Source organism: Triticum urartu, chromosome 2A (genome assembly GCF_056163025.1).
Source record: "Triticum urartu cultivar PI428250 chromosome 2A, HENAU_Tu73, whole genome shotgun sequence".
In the NCBI taxonomy this organism is placed as follows: Eukaryota; Viridiplantae; Streptophyta; class Magnoliopsida; order Poales; family Poaceae; genus Triticum; species Triticum urartu.
Window position 1 is genome coordinate 571,400,489 of NC_141874.1, and position 21,864 is coordinate 571,422,352.

Genomic DNA, 21,864 nt, shown 5'->3' on the forward strand with positions numbered 1-21,864 from the left:
ATGTTCAGGAGTGCTTGATTTGTCAGCGTGCGAAACCGGATCGTAACAAGTACCCAGGCCTCCTCGAACCCTTACCGATGCCTCGTAAGTTTTGGCAGATGCTCACGATGGATTTTGTTGAAGGTTTGCCCCGTTCTGGCCGTTTTAACTGTGTCCTCGTCGTTGTTGACAAACTGTCGAGATATAGTCATTTTATTGGTCTCCAACATCCCTTTACTGTGTCCACAGTGACGGCAGCCTTCATGGACAATATACACAAACTGCATGGGATGCCAAAGTCCATTGTCACTGACCGTGATCAGATTTTTACTAGCAGGTTTTGGAAAGAAATGGCAGCACTCATTGGTACAAAATTGCGTATGAGTTCTTCCCATCATCCCCAAACCGATGGTCAATCTGAGCGAGTTAACCAATGTTTGGAGGCTTATCTGCGATGTTTTACTCATGCTTGCCCGCTGAAGTGGGCTCAATGGTTGTCACTTGCTAAGTATTGGTACAACACGAGTCCTCACTCTGCCTTGCAAGGGAAGTCGCCATTCGAGGTCCTATACGGCCAGTCTCCCAGAACTTTTGGATTATCTGCAGATGACACTTGTTCCATTCCTGACCTGGAGACCTGGCTTCGCGATCGTGATCTTATGATGAGATTACTTCAGCAACACTTGGAGCGCGTTAGAACTCGTATGAAACACCAGGCAGATAAGAAACGTTCTGACAGAGTATTTGTTGTGGGTGATTCTGTTTTTCTCAAGTTGCAGCCATACATTCAGTCCTCTGTGGCCCCACGTGCTCATCACAAATTGTTGTTCAAATACTATGGCCCTTATCAAGTGCTGGAACGAGTAGGTGCATCAGCCTATCGTCTTGCGCTTCCACCGGCAAGCAAGATCCATCTAGTTCTACATGTATCTCAACTGAAGTTGGCACTGGGACCTAATTGTCAGGTACAATCTGAATTGCCTCCTCCTGATGCTCAGTTTGCTGTGCCTATGAGAGTTCTGCAGCGCCGGTTGCGCCGCCGGGGTGATGCTGCTGTGCCACAAGGCTTGATACAATGGTCTGATCAACCGGATTCTTTGGCGACATGGGAAGATTTAGAAGAACTCAAGCAGCGTTTTCCGCGAGCGCCAGCTTGGGGACAAGCTGGACTTCAAGGAAAGGGGAGTGTTAACACTAGGCCTAGTGCCACTACCGACGAGACCGGTGTACGCTTCATCACCAAGGAGGGCCGGCCCAGCAAGAGAGCCCATCATCCTTCCACTCGCTACGCGGACGGCAACTGGGTGTAGTCCTATATTAGTCTATCCTGTCATTGTGTTGGGTGGCGAATTGGTAATGGCTGAGGCCATTGGCTTGTAAATCAATCCTTCCTCTGTAATCAAATACATCACAGACTTGAGAGTGAATACGAGATGCCGCCATAGTTTTCCCCTTCCTTCTCCAATCCCTATCTAGATCCTAACATGAACATTTTACAAAACTTATGTTTTCACGTTAAAATGTTAAAATATCTGTTCTAGATCTTCACAAACACCGGGAACAATTTTTTTACCAGTTTAAATTTTTTGAATGAGATGATTAATATATTTCCAAATAATTACTTTTGGTGACTAACTTTTTTAATACAGTTTGTACATTACCGACATTTTTTATTTTTCCTTTTCATAGGTCGGTTTCCTTTGTTTCTTCCTACTTTTGTTTGGGTCTTTTTTTGCACGGAAAAGAGAGCTTTATTCAGCGAAGTAGCATACGATTACAATCTACACGAAGGCAGCTGTGCAGAAAATCTGGGCTCTGAACTAGCCAGCTCTCTGTCCCATCTAGTGAACACGCACGTTGCGCACACTCATGAGCCGGCATATTTAACTCCCTACTTTTGTTTGGGTCTTTGTTTCTTCCTAGTTTTCATAGGTCGGCTCGTGATTAACTTTTTTTTATACAAGATCAACATTTTTGAAATATATGATTACGTTTCTATACACAATCAATAATTTTTAAAGTTTATGTTTTTATGTTTAATTTTTTAATACACGTTCTACATTTTGGGTATACATCAAGAATATTTTATACACATTTTTCAGTTAAACATTCTACATTTTTTGTATACACCGGGAACATTTTTATACACTTTTCATATTTTTAAAATAGATTATTAATGTTTTATTCAAATACTTGTCTTTGAAAAGTACCTTTTCACATCCACATTGTATATCTTTCATATATATCAAGAACATTTTTTGAATACGTAATTAACATTTTTCAAAGGATTATTAAAAAAATACATTATCAACTCTTTTTCATACATATAGTATATTTTTATGTACATTTCCCATATACATGGTTTTTTCTCTTTATACACATTAAACATTCCTCATATAACAGTTATATATTTATTTAAGATATTTTAAAGTATAAACAAAATAAGAAGAAAGAAAGGAAAAACATTAAAAAAGAGGTTGTGGCCTCCACCGAGCTGGGCCGGCCGTGTCTCGCACTGCCCTACCCTCTCACGTCAAGCTTAGGGAGGGGGGGGGGGGGTCTTCAGCGACCTACCCGCACCTCCTCCCGCAAGACCTATATCTCGTTTATAGCAAGTATAACTCTTGTCTCGCCTGAACGTTTCTGTTTCCTTATCATTTCTGGGCCTGATTTCTTCTGTTTTATTTTTCCTTTTCATAGGTCGGTTTCCTTTGTTTCTTCCTAGTTTTGTTTGGGTCTTTTGTTTTCTTTGCTTTTTTCACCGGTTTCTTCTTTTTTTCCCTCAGTTTTCATTGTTATTTTGCTTTTTGCCTTGTTTCCATTCTTCTTCGTTAGTTTTCTTTTTTCTCTTTTTTGGTTTCATTTGTTTCTTCAACGATTTCTCTGGTTTTTAATTTTCTTTCTTTTGATCTTCATTTTCCTTAGGTTTTCTTTGTTTCTTTCTTCGGTTGCCATTGATTTTCTTTGGATTTTCTCTTTTTTTTGTGTGTTTTCTTGGCTTCATCATTTTTTCTTTGTTTTTGAGAACCTTTTTGCTGGACTTTTGTTTTCTTTTCCTTGTGATGTTTTTATCCTTTCCTTGGTTTACTATGTACATTTCTCATATATATGTGAAAGATTATTTTTATAGATGTTAGATATTTTTTAATACACAATTAACATATTTTTGGAATAGATGATTTTCATATATACATTTAGCGTATATATCAAGAGCATTTTGTATACATGTTTTAATGTCTCTAATATATGTTTACTTTATGTACAAGTTTAAATGTTTTTAATACATGTTAATTATTTTTAAATACACTGGTTAACATTTCTTTCAAATACTTGTATGATTTCTTGTTTTCCCATGAGCATTTTACATTTTTCATAGAAATCTTAAAAAAATGTGTCTCTTTTTCCAAACACATGATTAACATTTCTAAAATCTTACATACATTTTTGGAAATTCCCGATCATTTTTTAAATTTGGAAAACATTTTTTGAATACTATCACATTTTTCAGATATAATTGAATTTTTTTAGTTCTATTTACCGTTAACATTTTTTGTATACGTCTGAAATTTATTCTTATACAATTTTGATATTTTCTGGACACAGTATTTACAACTTTCTAAAAATATGTGCTGATATATACTTTTCCATATACATTCTGAAAATTTCTAATAAATAAGGAAGATCTTTTATACAGAGTTCACATTTTTTGTAGAACATTTGAAAAACTATTTTTATACATGGTTCACAATTACTTAAATATATGATTTTTTTTCTAATATATGTTTTGGTGTCTACCTTTTTCATATATAGTGTACATTAGATGAAAAATAACAATATACATTGTACATTTTTTACATAAATACCATCTTTTTCCACATGCTTAACTTTGTTTCAAATACATGTTTTTGGAAAATTTAAATACAAGTGCAATTCTTTTTTTAATATATAAATTATAGTTTTTTGAATTACACAACATTTTTTTACAATGTATAAAAATTTCTCATATACATTTTTTCGAACACATGAATATATTTTATATGTTGCAAACATGTTTTAAAGCTATCTACAATTTTTGAAATTACCCTAACAAAAATTAAGTGTGAACATTTTCCTGTATTTTACCTTAAAGAATAGGGAAATAGAAACGAAAAAAGGGAAAAAAAATGAGAAAGAATGCACGGACATGTTACGTCGACCATTTTCGTTGGTCGCTTATAGTCTCCACATTGGTACAGTAGGTCTCACGTGATATAACTTGCTAGGTCGGCCGTGCTTCGTCAGCAGTAGGCGAGGCGATCGTGCAACTCGCAACAGGCGAGGTATAGATGCGCCCCACGTCGACTATATCTCGCTTCACACGAGTGTTCTTTCTGTTACGCTGAACGATTCTCCTTAACTGTAGCTACTGGCTCAGTCCAAATTTGTTTTTTTGTCCTCAGGATTTCAATTGCGTTCGCTGGTTTTTTTTGTTTCATTTACTTCTGTTTTTCTTTACTGTTTTCTTTTGTATTGTGTTTTCTTTGTTTTTCATCATTTTTTTTGGTTTTCACGGTTCTTACCGGTTTTCTTTGTTTCTTCATGGTCTTTCTTCAATTCTCCATCATTTTTTGCTTCCTTTTTCTTTTTATGGCTTTTTGTGTTTTTACCTTTTGTTTCTATGGTTTTGCTTGTTCCTTTCTCATTTTCAATCGCTTTTTTTGTTTCCTCTTGGTTTTCACTATATTTCTGTACACATGTTTCGGTATATATCTAATGTTTTATTATACATTTTTAATATTTTTGAATACAATATATTTTTTTAATACATGGTCAACAATTTTTTTGTACACATTTAACATTTTTTAAATGCTTGATTGAAAATTTTCAAATATGAGATTAAGATTTTTTTAATAGATGTTCATCATTTTTTTGATATACATTTAACATTTTTCGAGTGTGTGATTAAAAAAAATTTAAATACAACTTTAACATTTTTTGGATACATGGTCAACATTTTTCCAATACACATTTAACATTTTTTAAATAACTAATTAACATTTTTCAAATACAAGTCTAACATTTTTCTGATACACTGTCAATTTTTTTCTATACACATTTAAAAATATTCAAATGCCTGATTAACCTTTTGAAATACTTGTTTAATTTTTTAAGTGCTTGATTATCTTTCTAAAATAAATGATCATTTTTTGACACACATTGTATATTTTTTGCATAGATGATAAATATTTTCTCTGCACACATTTAACATTTTTTAAAGGCTTGGTATATTTTTATAATGTTTTCGTAAAGTGTTTTTATAATATATTTATTTGTAATATTTGAAATTATAGCATAAGTTTAAGAAAAATTAAAAATGAGGTTGTGCTTCCCCGCTTGCCTGGCCCGGCCAACCTGTCGCTCCCGTTGATGCTAGGAAATTAAGTAAATAGATTTTGGCTTAGCGTCTGTATTGGAGTCCATACCTCCAACGCAAGCAGCGGAGAATAAGCGCTACACGTGTTGAGATGACAACAGGCGAGAGAGCAAAAAAAGGGTTGGTATGGGGAAAAAAGGTTGGGCGCTCGACGCGAGATTTTGCCTCGATGCTAACTATTTTCCTAGATTTGGGTGGGAATCGAATGTAACGGATAGGAATTGGATCCTGGTATCTGATCTGAGCGTCCCGTTGTAGATGCGTAAGCGAGACACAGGGGCGCCCCTATTGCGTTAAGTTGTGCAAATGCACAGACAGAAGCGAGGCTTGCGATTAATTGGGTCGACCCATTTCGCATTACACGTATCTTGGTTTTGGAACCTTCTAGAAGGTTCCTAACCTGTTCAGATCTCTCTTATTTCCTTTTTTGGTTTTATCCGGTTTTTATTTTATTTTATTTCATTCATTTTTCTTTTTATTTTTCATTTCCCTTTTTATTATTTTTATTTTCATAAATTGGAAAATTTAGAAAATGTTCAATATTTAAAAATGTGTCCCTTATTTTCAAAAAAATATTTGGAAATTTGAAAATTTGTTAGTGTTTTATAAAAATATGTTTGAGTTAGTTTTTAAAAAAGAAAATTCCTTATTTGACACTCTTAAAATTTGATTCCTTATTTGACACTGAAAAAGTTTTTGTTCCCTATTTGACGCTAGTCCTAAATTTTATTCCCTATACGACACTTCCGTCCATTTTAAGCCTAAATGACACCTGAAAAGACGATTTTGCCCATCTGCGGTATGTGTGTGTGCGCGCGTGTGTGCTAGTGCGTGTGTGGGTCACGCGCACATGTGTGCTGCTGCTGCATGTGTGCTGCTGCGTGTATACGTGCGCGCGCGTGTGTGTGTGCTGTTACGTGCCTATGTGCTGCCTGTGTGTGTGCTGCTGCTGCGTGCGTGTGTGTGTGCCGCGTGTGTGTGCGCGTGCATGTGTGTGCGTGTGTGTGTGCACGTGCGTGTTGTTGCGTGTGTGTGCGCGTGCGTGTGTGTTGGTGCATGTGTATGTGTTGCTGCATGTGTGCTCCTGCCCTGGCACTGAAGCTGTGTGTGTGTGCTATTGCCCCCCACACACATACTATCGTGGTCTTAAGTATGACAGTAGAATGGGGGGTAGGAATGTAGAGGCAAGATCCTAGCTATGGAGGAGTTGTACACGCGAGTTTTACGAGTTCAGACCCTTCTCGGAGGAAGTAACAGCCCTACGTCTCGGAGCCCGGAGGCGGCCGACTGGATTATGCGCGTATGTGTTACAGGGGGTGCGAACCCTTGTCCCGGAGGAGGGGGGTGGCTTATATAGAGTGCGCCAGGACCCCAGTCAGCCCACGTTACAAAGGGTTCAATGTACATTAAGACAGGGCGTTACTGATAACGCTAGTAATAAAGAGATATAAATGATGTTTAAGGTTACAGAGTGAATGATCGATCGTTGCCATCCTGAGTGACGTTAGGCCTTCTACACTCCGAGTGGTTTCTTATATCGTCGAGTGGAACATAGCTTTATGGTCGAGTGGACGATGATTTTTCTTCGACTGCTTCTGGTTCTTTTAGAGGTGTGGGAGGGTATCTTGGACAGATCCATGACCCTACCCTAGGTACATAGCTTTGTCATTAGCCCCCGAATGGATCAGGGTTTGAGTGAGAAAGGAGTTGAGAATACTTCCGAATCATTCTTCGTGCTATGAGTATATCTTGCTCTGGATCAATGAACTGAGGAGATAACATCAACTTCTTTTTCAGTCGCCTTGGTCCATTCTTAGTTTTTGTCGAGTGGTAGAGTTTCGAATGATATGTGGAGGATGTTTTCAGTCTGACAAGTTGCTCTGCTCTCTGCGGATTTCGCGGGATTCGAATTTTGGGAAGAGCGCCAGACGGGCGGGGCCGTGGTAATCGGGGCGGATTAGGCAGGTCGCCTCGATCCCCGCGCCACCTTTTTCGCCACGTATTGCGTGCGCGACTGTTGCGGGATTTGTTTAGATCGTCTGGGCCTACCAGTCAGTCACTCGGGGAATGACCTTATAAAAGGCACCGGACCGGGTCTTTGCACAGCGCGCTCCCATTTTCTTCCTTCTTCCTCAGACTTCTCTGCCGCGCTCGCTTTCGCTCTCGGCGTCGCAACCTCGTTCGGACTCGATCCGCCGCCATGGGGAAAGAGAAGACGGTGGTGTTGGAGCGCGCGAAGAAGGCGACTGCGAAGGCGAAGGGCAAGAGGACCAGCCGGGGCGGATCGTCGTCAAGATTCGGCCTGCCGCTGGGCTGGATCCAGGGCGACTGGATCCGCTCGACGATCAGCTAGGACGACCTCGACGATCTGGTGGAGGGGGGACTTACCCCCCATAAATCGGCGTGGCTCCCGGGCAACGAGACCGAGCCGCAGCCGCGGGAGGGTGAGTGTGTTCTCCTCGCCACCCATGTCGACCGCGGGTTTTCTTTGCCCCCATCCTTTCTTTCGTGGCTTTCTGAACTTCTTCGGGGCTCAACTCCACCACTTCACTCCAAACACCATAGTCTATCTGGCTGCTTTAGTGTCGATGTGTGAAAATTTCTTGGGTTGTCGACCGCACTGGGGTCTCTTCAAACACATCTTCACATGTCGCTCCCAGTCGGTCAAGAAGGCCAACCCGAGTGACGAGAGGACGCACGTGATCCAGATGTGCGGGGGCCTTGGTATCCAGATGAGGAACAAGAGTATCTTCCCAGCAATGATCCTTCCCGACTCGGTCCGGGGCTGGCAGTCGACTTGGTTTTACTGTAAGGACCAGCCGACCCCGGGCCAGTCGACTGGACTTCCTCCCTTTTCCCTAGCTCAAGTGGAGAAGCCCTCCTCCTTGAGGGTGGTCCCAGAAGAGAAGGCGCAGGTCAAGGTGTTGGTCGAGCGGGTCGTCCAACTTGTCCGTGATGGGGTGATTGGGATGGACCTGCTGGAGGTCTTTCTCAGTCGATGCATCCAACCGCTTCAGGCCCGTGACCATCCAATGTGGATGTACTCGGGACTCGAGGACTCCACTCGGATCCACCCGGAGGACGTTAGTGAAGACACCTTGGAGAAGTGGCTGAGGGGAATCACTAGCAACAAAGACAATCCCCGAGGGTCTAGGAGGGTGATTCCATTCGACCACTCGCGCCAGCGGGAACAGATATGATTCTGCTTTGCCAAGTATCTTCCCGATTCACTGTGTGACACCTTGTTGATGGTCGACTGTATTTCTTTTGCTCGTTGTCTTTTCAGGCTCTCATTGATATGTACTCGATGCCCAATGGAGTGCAGGGGCAAGACGTCGAGGAAGGAGCGAGCGGGGGCGAGAGCGGCGAGTGGCACTCGGATGCCGAGGAGGACGAGGAGAGCGATGACTCGACTGATGATGAAGAGGTCGAATCGCCTCCTCGCAGAGAGAGGAGATCCAAGCACGCTCACGACCCGGAGAGCACCCCGGACCTGGCGACCACTCCGACTAGGCAATCTTCGAAGCGGCCCCGGACGTCTTCCCCAGCGCTGATTGAGAAGGCCCCGAAGCAGCTCAAGGTCGTGCCGCCTCCAGCGCCAAAAGCACCGAAGGCCACCTCCTCCAAACTGCCAAAGGCTTTACCCAGGATCAAAGTGACCGTCCCCACCATCTCCGGGTAATCATCTGACTTGTTCTGTTTGTCGACTCGAGCAACAGAACGTGACCGACTGAGTGCGGACGTTTGCAGTGTTGCTACATCAGGAACCTCTTCCTACTAGTACCGAGACGAGGAGATGGAAGACGTGGTTACCTCCAACCCAGGTAAAAACTCTTATGATCTTGTTCTTGATTACTTGGTCAATTGAATTCGAGTGGTCTATTTGGGGTCGACTGATCTTCCCTGCAGCTCCACCCAACGTCATCGATCTCCCAGACGACGATGAAGATGTGGCTCCTAAGCCCAGAAAGAGCAAAAAGGCAGCAATTGGCAAGGCGTCTCAGTAGGGACCAATGACAACACCAACCGTCCGTCAATCTGAAGACGCGGGCGGGGCCTCTGTAACTTTTGTTGTACCCTTGTCGAGTTAGCGCCCCGCACCGTTGACTGTACCGGTGATTCCTTCCGTCGTCCCATCTCACGCCCCGGAGGTCCAAGCTGCTGCACCTGGGTCGTCTGCCCTCTTCTTCACCAGCTACCCTGTCCCGGAAAACCAGTCGGATGCAGCTGCGGAAGCCATCCGTCAGGATAACGTGATGATGGAGCGGATGAAGAAGGTGCACGAGAATAGCCAGGCTGCTTACGACGCCAGCGCTGCCAATGTCCAGGTACGTAAACTTTCGACTGACCTTGTTTTGTCAGGATATGCTATCTGAAATATTCTCTTCCATACAATCTCCTGTTGTTTGCATCGAATCTGTACACCCACTGGGTGTTTTGTTGTCTTTGGTATTTGCGCTCTTCCACTCGGTCTGGGCGAGTAGGATCTGAACCGGTGGGGGAACGCTAAGTGCACCCACTGGGTGTAGTCCCCGAGACCGTAGTCGACTGCTGGCAGTGGGGTCTGAGTTCCTTTTTCCTTTCTTTTCTTCCACTCGACCTGGGCGGACCCGTCGAATGGGATCTGAACCAGTGGGGGCACGTCAAGTGCACCCACTGGGTGTAGTCCCCGAGACCGCGGTCGACCGCTGGCAGTCGGCCGGGGTCTGAATAGTTTTTTTACTTGATCCGGGCGGACCGGTCGAGTTGGGTCTTAATCAGCGGGGGCACGCCAAGTGCACCTGCTGGGTGTAGTCCCTGAGACCGCAGTTGACTGCGTGCAGTCGGCTGGGGTCTAAGTGAACTCTTTAAGTTTTATCCACTCGGAAGTAAACAACCTTTGATCTTGTCGATTGACACGTCTTTTGCCTTCTGCAGAAGTCTTGTACTCTCATTTCCAAGTTTGCTGAACTTGAGGAGAAGCAGAGGCAACTCAACCTCGACTTGGAGTTGGCCTAGAGAATCTGAAGAAAGCTCAAGATGAAGCTGCTGGTATGGAAGGTAACTGCCTGTCGATTGTCTTTTTAAAACATTTCTTCAAACTCTTGTATGATCCGATTGCTTCTTTTACAGAGAAAATGAAGTTGGCTCTAGAGAAGGACTCGGACCTCGCTGCTGCGCAGAAGGAAGCCCAAGATAAAACTGCCCTTGCAGACCAGAAGTTGGTTTTAGTCAGAGCGCTGGAAGGGGAGGTGAACAAGTTGAAGTCCTGCCTCAATGAATCTAACCGAGAAGTGAGTCGTCTGAAGAAGGACAAACTTGTCTTGAATGAAAAGCCGGAGTCTGCGGTCCATAAGGAACGATATGGAAGCTTATCTGAGGACTCTTGCCAAGAAGCTCTATCTCATGCTGGAAGGTACTCCTTTTAAACCGACTGTGTTGACGTTTGCAAATGAATCTTGTCCGGTCGACCTGCTAATTTTTTTTGACTGCAGAATTCTGCCAAGACTTTGACGAGGAAACTGGAAAGGTTGAGACGGGTCTGGACCCTATCGCTTCCCCACTTTGCGACGAAACTGCAATGAACGTGCTCCGACTGGAGTCTCGTGTCGCCGGCGTCACAAGCTACCTCGCGCGTCTGAAGGAGGCAGTCTCACGAGTCGACTCATTGCTCTGGCCAAGGGCGACGCTTCAAAATGACCTGGAATCCATGATGGCTCGACTCAACGAGATCCCTGACCGAGTGCAAGAATGGAAGAAGTCCTCCGCCTGGTGTGGTGCTGACGTGGCGCTGTCCTTGGTGCGAGTCCACTGCAGGGAAGCTCGTGAAGACAAGCTAGCGGCGATCAAGGTCGCTAACACCAAAAGGCATGACTTCCAGTCCTTCATGGAGACTTTCATCGCTGCTGCCACTCGGATCGCGGATGGGGTCGACTTGGAAGAACTCGTCGAGCCTGCCAGCCCTCCTCCTGCCGAGTGAACAAACTTATGAGACTTGAATCTGCCTTAAATTTACCTCGGAATGCCGAGTGATTTCTATAACCGTTAAACTCCTTCGGGATTGATGCTCGAATACTTTTGATTTGCTGCTTGGAACTTTAGGATTTATCTGAATTTGGTTTATTTCAGAATATGCTTGCGCTTTGCCTTCAAGTGGACTTTGTTCTTTGCTCGGAATAATCTTTGTGCTGGAGATGTAGCTCTGAGGTGGTGACTCTAGTCGACCTGTGCTTCGTCGTCCTTGCGGATAGGGATGGAGCGCACATTGTACTTGTGGCGTAGCCCCGAAGGAGAAGGTTGCAGTCAACCTACACCTCGTCGTCCTTGCGGATAGAGATGGGGCGCACATTGTACTTGTGGCGTAGCTCCGAAGGAGAAGGTTGCAGTCGACCTGCACCTCATCGTCCTTGCGGATAGGGATGGGGCGCACATTGTACTTGTGGCGTAGCTCCGAAGGAGAAGGTTGCAGTCGACCTGCACCTCGTCGTCCTTGTGGATGGGGGTGTGTTTCGAACTTAGGCGAGTACTAGACTGCAGCTAAGCCCCCGAGTGGGAGGGTTGCTCTCCACTCGGTAAGATTTTTTCAAACTTAGGCGAGTACTGGACTGCAGCTAAGCCCCCAAGTGGGAGGGTTGCTCTCCACTTGGTAGGATTTTTCATACTTAGGCGAGTACTGGACTACAGCTAAGCCCCCGAGTGGGAGAACTTAGGCGAGTGCCGGACTGCAGCTAAGCCCCCGAGTGGGAGGATTGCTCACCACTCGGTAGGATTTTACAAACTTAGGCGAGTACTAGACTGCAGCTAAGCCTCCGAGTGGGAGAACTTAGGCGAGTGCCGGACTGCAGCCAAGCCCCCGAGTGGGAGGATTGCTCACCACTCGGTAGGATTTTACAAACTTAGGCGAGTACTGGACTGCAGCTAAGCCTCCGAGTGGGAGAACTTAGGCGAGTGCCAGACTGCAGCTAAGCCCTCGAGTGGGAGGATTGCTCACCACTCGGTAGGATTTTACAAACTTAGGCGAGTACTGGACTGCAGCTAAGCCTCTGAGTGGGAGAACTTAGGCGAGTGCCGGACTGCAGCTAAGCCCCCGAGTGGGAGGATTGCTCACCACACGATAGGATTTTACAAACTTAGGTGAGTACTGGACTGCAGCTAAGCCTCCGAGTGGGAGAACTTAGGCGAGTGCCGGACTGCAGCTAAGCCCCCGAGTGGGAGGATTGCTCACCACTCAGTAGGATTTTCTTTCGAGCTTAGGTGAAACGGATTCGCGGCTAAGCCTCCCAAGTGAGAGGCTTGCTCATCACTCGGTAGGATTCTATTTCGAACATAGGCGAGACAGATTCGCGACTAAGCCTACCCACCAGGGGATTTCAGAGGTAAATAAAAACAAAAACAATCATGCGAGAAGACTGAAAAGCTCTTGTCTTAGACAGACAAATTACAAAGGTACTTCTTATTACATTTTATTCGAACGAGTGCTTAAGTATAAAAGGGGCGGAGCAGCTCCGCATTCTAGGCCCGTGGCTCGTCCTTCTGATGCTCAACACTTTAAAGATGGTATGCTCCATTGTGGAGAACTTTGGTGATGATGAAGGGGCCTTCCCAAGCTGGGGCGAGCTTGTGTGGTTTCTGTTGATCCACTCGAAGAACCAGGTCTCCCTCTTGAAAGGTTCGGCCCCTCACGTTCCTGGCGTGGAATCGACACAAGTCTTGCTGATAAATGGTCGACCGGATCAAGGCCATCTCTCTTTCCTCCTCTAAGAGATCGACTGAATCCTGTCGGGCCTTCTCTGATTCTTCTTCGGAGAAGAGCTCGACTCGGGGTGCATTGTGGAGCAGGTCACTCGGCAAAACAGCTTCGGCTCCATAGACCAAGAAGAAAGGAGTTCGTCCAGTCGACCGATTGGGAGTTGTCCTCAAACCCCACAGAACTGACGGAAGTTCATCGACCCAAGCGCCTGTTGCGTGTTTGAGATTACGCATCAGTCGGGGTTTCAATCCTTTGAGAATTAGGCCATTGGCTCTTTCTGCTTGTCCGTTCGACTGCGGGTGAGCGACTGAAGCATAGTCGACTCGTGTGCCTTGAGAAGCGCAGAAAGCTCTAAACTCATCAGAATCAAAGTTCGACCCATTGTCCGTGATTATGCTGTGTGGAACTCCATATCTGGATGTCAATTCTCTGATAAAACTGACAGCGGTACTGGCTTCAAGGTTCTTGATAGGTTTAGCTTCGATCCATTTGGTAAACTTGTCGACTGCTACGAGCACATGAGTGAATCCGCTCCTACCAGTTCTCAGTGGTCCAACCATATCCAATCCCCAAACAGCAAAGGGCCAGACGAGGGGAATGGTCTTCAGGGCTGACGCTGGCTTGTGAGACATCTCATAGTAAAACTGGCAGCCTTCACATCTGTCGACTATATCTTTTGCCATTTCATTTGCTCGTGGCCAATAGAATCCGGCTCGGTATGCTTTAGCCGTGATGGCCCGAGAGGACGCATGGTGACCACAGGTCCCCGAGTGGATGTCATTGAGGATCATTCGACCTTCTTCTGGCGTTATGCATTTCTGACCGACTCCAGTCACGCTTTCCCTGAACAGTTGTCCTCTTATCACAGTAAAGGCCTTGGATCGACGGACGATCTATCGAGCCTCTTCCTCTTCCTCTGGGAGTTCTTTCCTAAGGATGTACGCAATGTATGGCACTGTCCAGTCGGGAGTAATGGCCAGAATCTCCATGATCAGGTCGACCACGGCTGGGACCTCGACTTCAGTCAGATCTGTGGCGCTCCTAGGCTGCGGGGGCTCTTCAGTAAAAGGATCTTCCTGAACTGTCGGTGTGTGAATATGCTCCAAAAACACATTGCTGGGAATGGCTTCTCTCTTGGAACCTATCTTTGCCAAGTCATCGACTGCTTGATTTTTCAGTCGGGGTATGTGATGGAGCTCTAACCCCTCACACTTCTTTTCCAACTTCCTCATCGCGTTGCAGTAACCAGTCATGGCTGGGCTTCTGACGTCCCACTCCTTCATCACTTGATTGACTACCAAATCTGAGTTGCCGTAGACCATGAGGCGACAGACGCCGAGTGAGATGGCCATACGCAACCCATACAGGAGTGCTTCATATTCAGCTTCATTATTGGAGGAATCAAAGTGAATCTGGAGGACATATCTGAGCTTGTCTCCTCGGGGGGATACCAGAACCACCCCAGCATCGGAACCATTCAGCATTTTGGATCCATCAAAGAAATGGTCCAGTGCTCCGAGTGAACTTGAGTCGGCAGTTGTTGTTCAATCCACTCGGCGAGGAAATCTGCTATTGCTTGGGACTTAATAGCTTTCTTTGCCTCAAACTTGATATCTAAGGAAAGGATTTCAATCGCCCATTTTGCCACTTGACCAGTTGCATCTCTGTTGTGCAGAATCTCTGACAATAGCGTCGCTGACGACTGTAACAGAGTGATCAGAGAAATAGTGTGCAACCTTCTTCGTGGTCATGTAAATCCCATAAACGAGCTTCTGATAGTGCAGATATCTCTGCTTTGACGGAGTCAGAACTTCAGAAATATAATAAACTGGGCGTTGAACTTTATAGGCTTTTCCCTCTTCTTCCCGCTCGACCGTAAGTACTATACTGACGACTTGTCAAGTGGCTGCTATATAAAGCAGTAAAGGCTCTTTGCTGATTGGGGCAGCAAGCACCGGCTGGGTGGAAAGCAGGGCTTTTAGCTCTACAAATGCTGCATCAGCTTCAGGAGTCCACTCGAACTTATCTGATTTCTTCATCAGTCGGTAAAGAGGCAATGCCTTTTCACCGAGGCGAGAAATGAATCGACTTAGGGCGGCCAAACAACCAGTAAGCTTTTAGACATCGTGCACACGCACAGGACGTTTCATCCGGAGTATGGCACCCACTTTCTCTGGGTTAGCATCGATCCCTCGTTCGGAAACGAGAAAACCGAGTAATTTTCCGCCTAGAACTCCAAACGTGCACTTTGATGGATTAAGCTTGATATCATACCTTCTGCGGTTGGCAAAGGTTTCAACAAGGTCAGCTAGTAGGTCGGAACCTTTACGTGACTTGACCACAATGTCATCCATGTATGCTTCCACATTCCGACTGATCTGAGTGAGCAGGCACTTCTGAATCATCCGCATGAATGTGGCTCCAGCGTTCTTCAAGCCGAACGGCATAGTGACATAACAGACGCATCCAAATGGGGTGATGAAAGCCGTTTTTATCTCGTCAGGTCCGTACAGACGGATCTGGTGGTACCCGGAGTAGGCGTCCAAAAAGGACAAACGCTCGCACCCCGCAGTCGAGTCGACTATTTGGTCGATGCGAGGGAGAGGAAAGTGGTCCTTCGGGCAGGCCCGATTGATATGCTTGAAGTCAATGCACATGCGAAGTGAGTCGTCCTTCTTTGGGACCATGACAACATTAGCTAACCACTCGGAGTGGTAAATCTCATGGATAAACTCAGCTGCCAAAAGCCGAGCCACCCCTTCACCGATTGCCTTCCTCTTCTATACGGCGGACCATCGAAGATGTTCTTTGACTGGTTTCACTTTTGGGTCGACTCGCAAACGATGCTCAGCCAGTCCCCTGGGAACACCTGGCATGTCCGAAGGTTTCCATGCAAAGATGTCCCAGTTCTCACGGAGGAACTGGATGAGCGCTTCTTCCTATTTGGAGTCGAGTGTGGTTGAAATGTGAGTCGGAGCAGCATTGGGGTCTGTCGGGTGAATGTGAATCGACTTTGTCTCGCCAGACGACTGGAATGCTGAATCTGTGGCGGGCTTCTTGGCCCGCAACAAATCACTCGGATCTGCATTTTTCTGATATTCTTGCAATTCTACTATGGCCATCTGTGCATCGGCGATCTTTGAACCCTTCTGGAAGCACTCTTCCACCTTCTTCCGATTACCAGTGATAGTGATCACCCCTTTGGGACCAGGTATCTTCAATTTGAGGTACACATAACATGGTCGAGCCATAAAACGTGCATAAGCTGGCCTGCCCAGAATAGCATGATAGGCACTCTGAAAATCCACAACTTCAAATGTCAACTTTTCTTTGCGGTAATTCTTGGAATCACCGAAACCACGTCGAGAGCAATCTGGCCGAGTGATTCAGCCTTCTTGCCTGGAATGACCCCATGGAAACTCATATTGCTCTCACTGAGTCTGGAGATCGGAATGCACATTCCTTTCAACCTCTCTACATACAGTATATTCAGGCCACTGCCACCATCCATCAGAACCTTTGTCAGTCGGGTGCCTTCGACTACTGGGTCGACCACCAATGCTTGCCTCCCAGGGGTGGCTATGTGCGCTGGGTGATTGGACTGGTCGAATGTAATGGCAGTCTGGGACCACTTCAAATAACTGGGTGTCACTGGAGCGACCATGTTCACTTCTCTGTTGATGACTTTCAATCGACTTTTACTCTCAACGTCAGGAAAATCATCAAGGTGGAATTCACGTGGGGATAACCATCATCATCCTCTTCCTCATCCTCAACCTTGTTTGCTTCCTTCTCCTTTTCCTTGGGCTGTTTGAGGGAGTCCTGGATTAGGGGGTGTCCGGTTGGCCGGACTATACCTTCAGCCGGACTCCTGGACTATGAAGATACAAGATTGAAGACTTCGTCCCGTGTCTGGAAGGGACTTTCCTTGGCGTGGAAGGCAAGCTTGGCGATACGGATGTATAGATCTCCTACCATTGTAACTGACTTTGTGTAACCCTAACCCTCTCCGTTGTCTATATAAACCGGAGGGTTTTAGTCCGTAGGACAACATACAGAACAACAATCATACCGTAGGCTAGCTTCTAGGGTTTAGCCTCTCCGATCTCGTGGTAGATCTACTATTGTACTACCCATATCATCAATATTAATCAAGCAGGACGTAGGGTTTTACCTCCATCAAGAGGGCCCGAACCTGGGTAAAACTTCGTGTCCCTTGTCTCCTGTTACCATCCGGCCTAGACGCACAGTTCGGGACCCCCTACCCGAGATCCGCCGGTTTTGACACCGACATTGGTGCTTTCATTGAGAGTTCCTCTGTGTCGTCACCGTTAGGCTTGATGGCTCCTACGATCATCAATAGCGACGCAGTCCAGGGAGAGACCTTCCTCCCCAGACAGATCTTCGTCTTCGGCAGCTTCGCACTGCGGGCCAATTCACTTGGCCATCTGGAGCAGATCGAAAGCTATGCCCCTGGCCGTCAGGTCAGATTTGGAAGTTTAAACTACACGGCTGACATCCGCAGGGACTTGATCTTCGACGGATTCGAGCCACTGCCGAGCGCGCCGCACTGTCATGACGAGCATGATCTAGCTCTGCCGCCGAACAGTGCCCTAGAGGCCGCACCCGCATCGGCTCCGACCCCTAATTCAGAGCCAATTGCGCCGATCGAGGATGGGCGGTTGGACGCCGCCTCGGGCGCTGCGATCCCAACGGTGATCGAGCCGAACACCAGCCTCACACTCCACGAGACTCGTGACTCCAAGGAGCCGGACTCCTCTCCGGACTCCGAACCCTCCGCGCCCCTGCCGATCGAATCCGATCGGGCGCTGATCATGGAGTTTACTGCCACGGACATCTTTCAGCACTCGCCTTTCGGCGATATTCTGAAGACACTAAAGTCTCTCTCTTTATCAGGAGAGCCCTGGCCGGACTACGGTCAGCAAGGTTGGGATACAGACGATGAAGAAATTCAAAGCCCACCCACCACCCACTTTGTAGCCGCTGTCGACGATTTAACCGACATGCTCGACTTCGACTCCGAAGACATCGACGGTATGGACGCCGATGAAGGAGACGATGAAGAACCAGTGCATGTTGGGCCCTGGAAAGCCACCTCGTCATATGATGTATACATGGTGGACGCACCAAAAGATGACGACGAGGAGCGGAAGGACGCATCGAAGGCTTGTTCCCTCGAGAAGCAGTCTAAGCGGCGACGCAAGCGCCGCCCCAAATCCTGCCTCGATAGAAATAACGATCACACAGACCCAGCGCTGGAGCAGGGGGAACCGCTGCCGGACAACGGCAATCTGGATAATCAAACCGAACAAACAAATTCTATCAAGGATAATGGTCGGGATGACATAACGCCGGACAGGCACCCGGAGCAGCAGAACGCCCGTAAAAGGCTTGTTGCCACCGCGAGGAGTCTTAAAAAGCAGAAGCAAAGGCTCAAGGCTGCGCAAGACACACTCCAAATCAGATGGAGTAAAATACTCAACACAACAGCGAGGTACGGTGACAATCGCCCCTCCAAGAGCTACCCGAAGCGGAAGCTGCTACCTGAATTCGATGAGGAGGCCTCAGACCCCCCACAACCAAATATCAAAGCAGCCACCTGGCCGGATAGACGACCCTTCTGCCAACACAGAGCGGCATACAACACCACTCACAATACAATACGCGACCCATGCGAGGGCTCGCACCCAAAGGACGGCGCAACAAGATCCATCTATGGACCACGCAAGCACGCCCCAGCATACAATGCAACACAACAAACATCCGAACAACGCGGTACACCCAGCTACAGGGGTGCAGCACATCCCCTATGTTTCACCGATGAGGTGTTGGACCATGAATTTCCAGAGGGATTCAAACCCGTAAACATAGAGACATACGACGGAACAACAGACCCTGGGTCTGGATTGAGGACTACATCCTTCATATCCATATGGCTCGAGGAGATGATCTCCATGCCATCAAGTACTTACCCCTCAAGCTCAAAGGTCCAGCTCGTCACTGGCTTAAAGGCCTCCCCGAAAGCTCCATTGGAAGTTGGGAAGAGCTCGAAGATGCCTTTCGGGCAAATTTTCAAGGGACTTATGTCCGACCCCCGGATGCAGACGATTTGAGTCATATAACTCAACAGCCCGGAGAGTCAGCCTGAAAGCTTTGGAACAGGTTTCTTACTAAAAAGAATCAGATTGTCGATTGTCCGGACGCCGAAGCCTTGGCAGCTTTTAAGCATAGCGTCCGTGACGAATGGCTCGCCAGACACCTCGGCCAAAATAAGCCGAGAACGATGGCCGCATTAAAAAACCTCATGACCCGCTTTTGCGCGGGTGAGGACAGCTGGCTAGCCAGATGCAGCACCAGCGACCCCAGTACATCTGAAGTTAGAGATGGAAACGGGAAATCACGATGCAACAGCAATAACAAACGCCGGAATAAAGAAGACAGCACGAAGGGCACGACAGTAAACGCCGGATTCAAAAGCTCTCGGCCAGGTCAGCAAAAGCCACCCTCTAAAGGCACCAGGGATGAACTGTCCAGCCTCAACAAAATTCTGGACCAAGTATGTCAGATCCATAGTGCCCCTGGTAAACCTGCTAATCATACCCATAGAGAATGTTGGGTCTTCAAGCAGTCCGGCAAGCTCAACGCCGTACACAAGGGGGAGGATACACCAAGTGCAGACGAGGACGAGCCTCCCAAGCAAGACACTGGGGAACAAAAGAAATTTCCACCAGAAGTCAAAACAGTATACGTGTTACACGTGATCAAGGGAAAAAACAACGCAACACTCCCAGGAAAATATACCCAAGTGCCTGTCACCGTGAAGTCCTGCCACTGGTCGTCTCAACCGATCACTTTCGACCATCGCGATTACTCAGCAAGTATCCGACGCGCAGGATGGGCTGCCCTGGTATTAGACCCAGTAATTGGCGGATATCACTTCACATGAGTCTTGATGGACGGTGGCGGCAATCTAAACCTAATTTATCAGGATACAATCCGCGGGATGGGGTTAGACCCAACAAAAATTCGCCATAGCAATACTACCTTTAAAGGAGTAACGCCAGGCCCAGGGGCTCGTTGTACGGGCTCCCTCCTACTACAAGTTATATTCGGCTCCCCTTTAACTTCCGTCGCGAGCATTTAACCTTCCACATCGCTCCATTCCAAAGTGGCTATCAAGCACTGCTCGGACGCGAAGCTTTCGCTTGCTTTAATGCAATACCACACTACGCCTCCCTCACACTCAAGATGCCCGGTCCATGTGGCATCATTTCAGTGAACGGAAATATCAAGCGATCTCTGCGCGCCGAAGAGAGTGCGGCTGCCCTGGCAGCCGCACACTAAAGGCGCCCGGACCAGCGAAAGCATCCAATAGGTCGTCAAGACCTCAGACACAACTAATCAAGTCCGGCGCCGCTATTTATACCGAATAAGTGGTCACACCCCTATTTTTCAATACAAGGGGCTCAACGCGCGCAGACAAGTGGCAATTTTTTCTCATCTTGAGTTATACATGGTTTCTTTAGAAACTATCTTTTTGCACGACAACTTTTTCACCTAAATTCCTCTCTTTTACAGACGATCATCGTGCTAACCCGTCCAGGATACGGCACAACGGAGACACAGGCGCAGATGTGCAGCAGGGACCTGCTCCAAGGATTCTTTTTAGATTAAGACCCTGCGTAAACCTTTTTTACTGTCTCTTGTTGATACATATCCACCGTTGAGAAGGATGCTGACGTCTTGGCATGTGGCCACGCCAGAACAATGCATGTACCTGGACACAAGGGGCTTCTTACAAAGGCCATTATTTAGGCCCGGTTTATACCACAAAGACCAAATACCTTAGGGAGTGTTCGGCGTCGCGAGTTTGGCCTTATATGCATCAGCTCCGAATCATTGTCTTTGGTCAAATGTTGGGTTTGCCCGGCTCCTGTGTTTTGGTGCCTTACGTTCCACTTTACCGGCTAAGGTAGCACCAGGAGAACTACTGTGATTGTGCCCTGGTTCATCCGGACGAGCACCTTAGTAGAGAAAGCCGAAAACTGACTGTCATGATATAGCGTGAGACTGGTCAACCACTCGATGACCTATTGGAATGTTAGAATTCCTCCGCCTTAACGAAGGGCCGTTTTCCGGCCAGGCATGTACGCACCCCGGGATCGGGAGAGTGCAGAGCCACCATGGCCTATCTAGTAGCCCCACTGTCAAACTCCTATGGCTAAGTGAAAGTGCTAAAGCATTATAGTCCGGTTGCCTCGCTCGCTCCGCTATCACCTCCTTAATAGGACCAAGACGTTGGGTTAAGTGTGAAGGCGTGTTTTTTGTGAGCACCTCCGCATTATATGCGTGGGGGTTGAAGCCGACGGCTGCAATCTTTCAGGTTATACACATGTATACATAAACGGCCGCCCAGGAGGCATCATATTGCTTTTAGGCAAAAGTATAAAAATAGCCTTATAAAAATTTATAAAAGCATTTCGCTTACAATGATATTACATATCATTCAAACATAATATTTTTTGAGCACTGGGTCTCTATCAAACGAGCACCCTCAAGAACTTCTTCAAAGTAGTGCTCATCAGCCATTCAACCTATGGCCGAATCCCGCGCTGCAACAGTGGTAGCATCCATCTCCGCCAGTATGCTTTAACACGGGCAAAGGCCATCCGTGAGCCCTCTATGCACGCCGACCTCTTCATCGCATTAATGCGCGGCACCA